An 8,851-nucleotide genomic window follows, 5' to 3' on the forward strand; every position below is an offset into this window, starting at 1 on the left:
AGGGTTATTATTTGCAAGATGTTGAACTGGCATTACACTACCCAAGTTAGCAGATTTGGATGTTGATGGCCACATTAACAACCATAATATGTTTTATTATTGTTATATATATATAATTTTTTATATATTTTAACTTCTATAGTGTAGCTTTTATTTAATACATATATATATATATATATATAGAGCATTTGTCATGGTATGTCTCTTTATTTATTTATTTAAGATCAGTTTGATATGTAAAGTTTGTCTACGAAGTCCAGATTTTCTATAATGTTTTGGTCTATCCAAACATTCTTTTATAATTGGTTTGTTGAGGCGGACTTCAAGTTTCTTACTATGGTGTCGTGTGCAATGTATATAATTGGTTTGTTGAAGCCAGGTTTAAAGTTGGACAAGCAGGTGTCGTGTGCATGAGTTGTTAACTTGCCCAGATAAGCAGTACCTGCCATTTTAAATTCATACTACTAATTCGATGTACATGTTCCATGGGAGTTATTAAATCAACTTTACCTAAAGTTATGACCAATTCCAACTTTACATAGCAATTTAATCTTTGAAGAGTTAATCACATTTGATAGCAATTTAATCTTTGAAGAGTTAATCACATTTCAGCAAAATAACTGAACAATACAGATTCAACAATAAAGATAAATGCAAAATCTGGGCATCTGATCAGTACTTAGATATGTTTCAGCAATTAAGATTCAACAAACTAAGCACATTTCGGCATATACATGGTTCAATTTATTTCACGTACTAGGCAACTGAACAGTACCACAGACTTTTCAGCAATACAAATTCAGCAACATAAGCACATTTTGGCTTCACATCGTTCAATTCATTTCAAGATCTGGGTACTTGAACAGTACCACATAGCACTTACAACACCTGAATTTTCCCACTACACTATCTTCACAACACTATCACACTTTCCAAATAAACAAACTAAATGAGCTGCAAGTCACATTTTGCTCAAAAACACAATCAACAGTTTCATCAGAATGATCTGTCAGTTGCCTACTTGTTCTAATAATTTCTTACACATTTCCATAACTACTAGTCTAAAGCACAAATTCACAAGTTCAAGCTTTATACAAAATGTTTGACAATCAGTGAGTATTCACTGTGATCGTGAGAAGTACAAATAAAGTAATATACAAATTATAAGATAGAGCTTTATATTTCTGCATTGACAGCCAACTCCCAAGTCCCTCTTGACAATTTCGCCATCTCTTTTTCGAACCTCTTCCATCCAATTTCGAATCTCTTCCATCCAATTTCGAACCTCTTCCTCTCTTTTTCGAACATCTTCCTCTCTTCTTTGAACCTCTTCCTCTCTTCTTCGCAACTCTTTGGCTATTTGTTGAAACTGAAACTATGCCTTAGTTTTCTGAAGTTCTTCCTCATTCCTTAAGTAGTTAATTTCTATTTTAACTACTTCTTTTTCTCTTTCATGGCCGCTATCACTATCTGCCCATTTGAAATAATTGCAGTGTGGTAACCCCTGTATAAATAAACCAACAAAAGGTATAGTAAATTAACTTGTAATTTTGACTCAAACCCAAACAGAGCAAGTGCTTCTGACTCCAATTTTTTTTACCTGAGAATTATACTTTGAACACCCAAAGAATGATCGACCTGGATTTCTTGGCGTATTCGATGTTCTAAGCGAGGCGGGTGACCCACAAGTGCACATTGGATTGTTTCTCAAAGTATGAGTAACACGTGAAGAAGAAGAATCTTCACTCGATACCTTTTCTCCAAACAACATTTTCCCAAAATAGGCAATGGAGTATACTGTTGCTATGAAAAAGAAGTTTTTCTCATTTTTAGTTTATGCTCGGGTTAAGAAGTATTATTTTTTTAAGAAGAGAGGTGGAGCAACTTAGTTACCGTTAGGGGAGTGTCTGGGGAAAACAGATAAATCATATTAGTGTCAGGTGTTAGGGCAATAAGAGCCTTAATGTCATGAACACAGCCAGAAACACAAAGATTAATTTCTTATCCATAAATGATAGACCCAGCCCAATCAATGAACAAAACTGCACAAGTTGAGACTACACAAGCACAAATTCGAGCTAAATGTTTGTTAAGTGTAAAACAAAATATAAAAGTAGTTTCAACATATTTTATAAAGAAAAATGGGGCACATCAGCTAATTGTTCCATGAAAGCATGCATATATGCAGATCCATTGTAATGCAGTCAGGTTTGCAATTGCCTTTATTGTTGCAGATAAAAGGGGCTAGCTAGCAGTTACCTAGCTACTTTTTTAATAAAAAATGTACGATATCACTTACATTGGATATTAAAATGTAAGTGATATCGCGATACTACTTGCAGATTTAAATTAGCTATTAGCTATTTCAAAAAAATATACTTTAGTTACCTAAAAAGATCACTTTCTGAGTTTTCTAGCTATACAAATGATATTATAATATGAGTGGTGGAAGTTTAAGGTTGGATTTTGAATGATCAACTTGATAGTTCCTCTAGAACTTGGTTATTGAATGAGGAATCGATCTCTTGTTAGTTAACATATTCTACTCTATTACATTCTAGTCTCCTGTGTGATTATTGCTTTCCTAAGTCTCTTTCATATGTCATTTTAACCATACTACTATCTATTGTTTCTGTCTGTCATGTATTTCTTTCCTTCTAACTTTTTCACACATCATTTTTTGTAGATGTTCCATCTGATACCAACACCACAGGGGAGCTTTTACGTGTTGAATAACATTTTTTGCTTGAATTATTCATAAGGAGTGTTAAGACAATTCAGTAATTTGACAGATAACTCTATGTTAATTTTTTTTTAAATGTTTGAATTGAACATCGAAAGTTAAAACCAAATTTTGTTTTAAGGTTTGATTTATATTATAATATGACCAACTTGATAAATGGCTTGTTAGATTTTGATGGTTTCAGTTTAGGAGACCTTAAGTTCAAACCTTTTCAACAAATTAATCTAAACACACAAATCAACTATATTTTTACAAATAAAATAAGTTCAAATTTTCGAACCTATTCCTTGCACTTTCTCGGCAGCCAAACAGGACATCAGAACGTAATGCTTTCTGTGTGTCAACATTAAAACATTATACATAACTCAATCTTCGTACAAAAATGAAAACTATTAATTTCTTAACATAAACCCTAGCAAAAAAATGTTCGGTGTGAAACCAAAACTATACATTTTCAAATAGAAACTCTAAAAAAAATTCTAAATACAGATTATTTGCTTCTACTTTATTCATCCTATTAAAATATAGACCAAATAACCAAAAGCACCATTGAGAGAGAGACAGACCTGTTAGGCTCAATTTAGGGTTTCCAAACTCGGATCTACATCGTAGAGTCCACGAACAACATCGATGATATTGAAAACAAAAAATCGCAATATATCAATAGCTAAAATAACTAAAAGCAGGAGAGAGAGAGAGAGAGAGAGAGAGAGAGAGAGAGAGAGAGAGAGAGAGAGAGAGAGAGAGAGAGAGAGAGAGAGAGAGAGAGAGAGAGAGAGAGAGAGAGAGAGAGAGAGAGAGAGAGAAGACCTTTCAATCTCGATTTAGGGTTTTCGTAATCTCTACAAATCTACGCCAACCAGTAGAAGAAATACAACTGATTTTCAATCAAGATTAAGCTGCGAAGGTACAGCATCATAAGGGGGAGAGATTGATAGATGAGAAGAGTTTCGTAGGGGGGAGGGAAAAGCTGAACGAAGGGGAAGGAAATCTGAAGGAGGGCAAAAGATTTCTCTTAATTACGAAATCTGTCAGATTTCAATCCTCAAAGATATTTGCTGCTTTTCCCGCTTAGACTTAAACACCCCGTTTTATTTATTAATTCACGTCAGCAGTTTAGTGCGCAATTCGTCCTCCCCGTGCCTGCATTCAGACTTTTTCATTTTTAAATAATCAGAATTAGAGAGTAAAGTTATTTATATATGAGATGAGATGAAATTATTTTAGATTAAAATTATAGGTTAAATAAAATATTATTTAATATTATTATTATATTAAGATTTAAAAAAGCTAAATTATTTATTTTATTTTATGTGAAAATTTTAAAAAGTTATAATGATAAAACGAAATTAGGCCCAGTTTAGTTATCAAACCATCCTCAACTCACTTCATCTTATCATTACAATTTTTTCAAATCCCCATACACTTTTCCAGATTTTTTTATAAATTCAATTTTTTCAAATCTGCGGAACACACTCATAATATTTAAAATTAATATTTTAATAATATTTTATTCAGCTCAATTCAGCTCAACCTAACATCTAAATACAATCTAAATAAGATACGTTGAAAGTGTTTCTCAATCCATGCATACAGCCAGTTAAGAATTAAAATTTATGCAAGTTCTTGGACATGGTTCGTACTACACTCAACAGATTTGCTAAGAAATATGTGTAATAATCTTGGATGGCCGGGTGATGAGCTATTACCTTCTTCTTCTTCTTTTTTTGTTTTTTTTTTTAAGTATTTTGGCACATAATATCATGTAAGTACGGCCGTATTTTTGGACGTGGTTCGATAGGTAATAACACGTTCGTAAACATGAATAAAATATATATATGAAAAATTATATTTAGAGTTCCTAATTTGAGTAAGTTTATTTATTCTCTTTAAAAATAAAATAGATAAATTTAAAATCTACCTAAAAAAATTATTTTTATTAATAATAATCCTACTATTTTTTCAAATAACATCTGCAAAATTGCACGTTATATCTACTGGCATTATTCTCTAATATAATAAAGAGTAATGATAGTTATAGTCATGGCCTGAATAAATATAGTGCAGTCGCTTTAAAAAAGAGTGAAGTCTATTATTAAAAAAATTATTTTTTTTCATGTGAGTCTTGTATTTATTTATTTATTTTAAAATAATTGTACGACATTTACACATTCACAACTGCAATTATCTTTTCTCATAAAACATTATTAATATATATTTCAAGTCAAGCAACGACATACATGCAATATGGTCTAAAGTACGTTGACTTACAATAAAGTCTTCTTCTTTTTTAATAGAGGTAACCTCTTTATTAACAAAGGCTCATTTTTGGTAGAAGAATATCCTTACAAAATCATCATCACATAAAAAACAATCTCATAAAAAAAAAAAAAAAGGAAGCTATCCAAGAAAAATTACAATCTCAGATAAGGCAATCCCAAATAATCCAATCTCAACCTGCCTCTCATCTCCCTTGGTAAATTATGTATGCTATCCCAAGAATTTGAAGTGTCATGTGCACCCATACAAGCCAGAAAATCAGCCGGACTATTACCTTGGCGATAAACATGTTGCCCCCGATAATTAATCTGATGAATAACTTTCATTATTTCCTCCCAATAATCTTCCAAATACCACATTTTACACTGAGTTCCCTTAATCCAGATAACAACAATCAATGAATCCAATTCCATAACTACATGGGAAATACCCAGGCTTTTCACATGCCGAATACCATACATTAAGCCCATCACTTCTGCAAAAACACTAGTACCAGATCCCACATGTACAAGACGCCACCTGGACCAGCAACACTTGGGTTCCCGCGACTGCACCCATCAGAATTCAATTTTTTCCAATTAATTTCCAGCCTCGTCCAATACACTAACTGCGGCAACTAGCTCTTTAATTGGCAATTTAACAGGAAATCTTCAACTCAGTTAAAATGCTTGCATTGCATGAAGATAAACGCCTACGTCGATCACATGATGTCCTTTCTATCACATCTACGTCGATCAACTTCAATGTACAAATATAATTTTTCCTAAACATATCCTGCCACGTGAAGAATATGGTCCACAATGATGAAGACACAACAGTAATGAAGACACAACATACCAGCTTCCATACGAGCTTTACATCGCCTTAACCAAAGAGACCAGGTAGTCATTCTGGAAAATAAATACAATCAACTGACCAGCTTGAGTAGATCTAGATGCTTTCCAGTATCAAATTTCTACCATCTCTTTCCAGCTTCTCCCTTCCTTATATAACAACCCCACAAGCAAGAAACATCGATCTTCTCCATATTGCTTTAGCAATATCCCCTTCGGCTAGCACATGTTCCAGGGTCTCATAACTTTCATTTACACAACAATCACACTTTGAAGTTAGAGAAATTCCAACAGATCTTATCTTTTTATCCACACTCAGGTCATTCAACATAGCTTTCCACATTGTCACCGACATGTTCCTTGGCAAGCAAGAGTACCACACCCAATCCGACCATCTATTTTTTGGTGCCCGTATTCGAATGCACTTCCAAGCACTCTTGAAAGAAAATTTTCCATCCACACTATTCAACCATATGAAATGCACTCCCGCAAAATATCCTCGGTACTAGCCTCTCCAACCAAACTTTTTACTAAATCAACATCCCAGCTAGATCAATCTAATTTACAATCTTTTATTACCAGATTGGGAGTCTCACTTATTGGCTGCAACCGCATCAAAAACCTCTCATCAAGCCATCTATCACGCCAAAAAGACACATTTCCTTCTTTGACTTTCCATTTCGACTTACAATAGCTTATGTACAGTCTTGATCAATAATAATAATAAGTTATTATAAAGATTCAAACAACTCAATTAAAAAAGTAGACGAGCTGGGACATGAAGATATAAATTCGAAAATGATACATTAATAATTGTTTTTATATAATTATATTTTAAATGATACATTTATAATTGTATTTACGCATGTCCAATAGCTTAACGGACTCGATCAATAATAATAATGAGTTACTATAAAGACTGATCAACCAACCCAACTAAAAGAAGAGCCAAGCGGGCCGGGACCTGAAGATATATATATATATATATATATACGAAAATGATATATTTATATATATTTTTACAATTTTTAAATAATTATGTTTGAAATAAAACATTTATAATTGTATTTATGGACGTCAACTTACAATAGGATAACAATCTTTTTTTTTTTTTTTTTTTCGATAACAACAGAACCATATCATTGAATAGAGTCAATTACAGACAATTATCAAGCCACAAGGCTTGAGAAAGAAAGTCTGGAAAACTATCCCACCACATCGCCATATCCTCCACTCTCCAAGCATGTCTAGCAAGAGAGTATGCTGCCATGTTACCTTCCCTATACACATGAGTAAAAGAAATAGTCTGAAAACAACTAGAGAGACGCTGCACTTCAGAGAACAGGTTACCAAGCAATGAGTTAAGCATGGTGTGGTGTTGTAAAGCCTCGACCAAAAGCAGACAGTCACTCTCTACAACAAGATGTGGGATACTCATTGTAGAACACAACTGGAGTCCACGGAAAACAGCTAACAATTCCACAGTTTCCGGATCAAGCACATCCAATTCCATTTTAGAAGCAGCCATAAGGATCTTACCAGTAGAATCCCGAAGAATGACGCCAATACCAGCCTTGTGAAGGGCAGAAAACAAGGCACCATCAGTGTTCAGTTTAAGAACCCCAGAAGAAGGTGGCTGCCAACATAAATGGGTTCGGATTTGAGGCTGAGATTTAAGAGCAACTGACTTATAACTCTGCAACATGCCCAAAGAATGTGAAATAACGTGACCAGGACTCAAGGAAACATGATCAAACTCCCATTTATTGCGTCTGAACCAAAAAGCCCAAGCAATGCAGAAAAAACCAGCCAGCAAATGAGAATAAGGACCCTCAGCAAAAGATAAAGCTAAATCAGTAAAACTAGTTGGTAAAAAGGAATCCAGAAAAGGAAAAAACTGGGACCATGAAAATCGGAGCTGGGCACAACCAAAAACATCATGCAATAAATCCTCATCAGAGTGGAGACAAAAAGAACAAGAGGCTGTGGGAAACACGTGTTTTTTCTACAAATTAGTCTTTGAAGGTAAACTGTCCCTACAAGCCCTCTAGATAATCTTGATCAATAATAATGCGTTATTATAAAGACTCAAGAACCCAACAAAATGAGTGGTCAAGCTGGGACCCATAGATATATCTATATATATATATATTTGAAAATGATACATTAATACATTTTTTTTACAATTTTTATATAATTATGTTTTAAATGATACATTTATAATTGTATGTACACACGTCGACTTACATACAATAGCTTAACGATCTTGATCAATAATAATGATGAGTTATTATAAAGACTCAATCAACCCAACTAAAAGAACAGTCAAGCTGGACACAAAGATATCAAATCTCTATTAAATAAGTGCCAATAGGGGAATGGCATTGTCATCCAATCCTTTTTTTTTTTTTTTATCAATTTTTTCCTCTGTTTTGTCACGAAACTCCCATCTTTTTTGTTTTATCTTCCCCTCACCAACTGTCTAAAGTGTATTTTTACACTTTTCTCTTATCTCTCAGCTTTCTTGATCTTATTCTTTTCCATTATTTTTTTCCCTATTTCATCCCTTATTTTTATAACGAAACCTTCTCACCAACTGTACCTTTTCAATCAGTAACGACTAGATTGGGGTTGGATGAATGTAATTAGAAAAATCATTGAGAAATATTACAGAAAATTGTATAAATCTATAAATTGATAGGAATAAACTGAGCACTGCTTCAAGGGAGGCACCTCCAAATTCAAAAAGCACAAGAGTATTCTGGAAATAGCATAACTAACTCTGTCAGAGACAGACCCTTAATACTAATGAAAGTAAAAAGACTAAAGTGCCATTTTAAAAGTTTATGAGCTTTTTTTATTTTTTAAGAGTCAGGATCACATGTTCGAGAGTGACCCCTCCCTAAACTTATTAATAAACCCTCATTTATAGAGAAGGAAAACCGTGGTTACATGCCCATCCAACTCAACCCTATTACCAAAAAAGTACAAACAA

General features: G+C 33.4%; 1 long non-coding RNA gene across 1 annotated transcript; it reads right to left on the bottom strand.

The window, feature by feature from the left end:
• Window positions 1-1,021: 1,021 nt before the first annotated feature.
• LOC122282799 lies at window positions 1,022-2,315 on the bottom strand. Its single transcript, XR_006230468.1, has 2 exons — window positions 1,601-2,315; window positions 1,022-1,504 (listed from the first exon to the last, which is right to left on the bottom strand). It is a non-coding gene; the product is annotated as an uncharacterized LOC122282799 (long non-coding RNA).
• Between the last annotated feature and the right edge of the window lie 6,536 nt (window positions 2,316-8,851).

This window comes from Carya illinoinensis, chromosome 11 (assembly GCF_018687715.1).
Source record: "Carya illinoinensis cultivar Pawnee chromosome 11, C.illinoinensisPawnee_v1, whole genome shotgun sequence".
Classification (NCBI taxonomy): domain Eukaryota; kingdom Viridiplantae; phylum Streptophyta; class Magnoliopsida; order Fagales; family Juglandaceae; genus Carya; species Carya illinoinensis.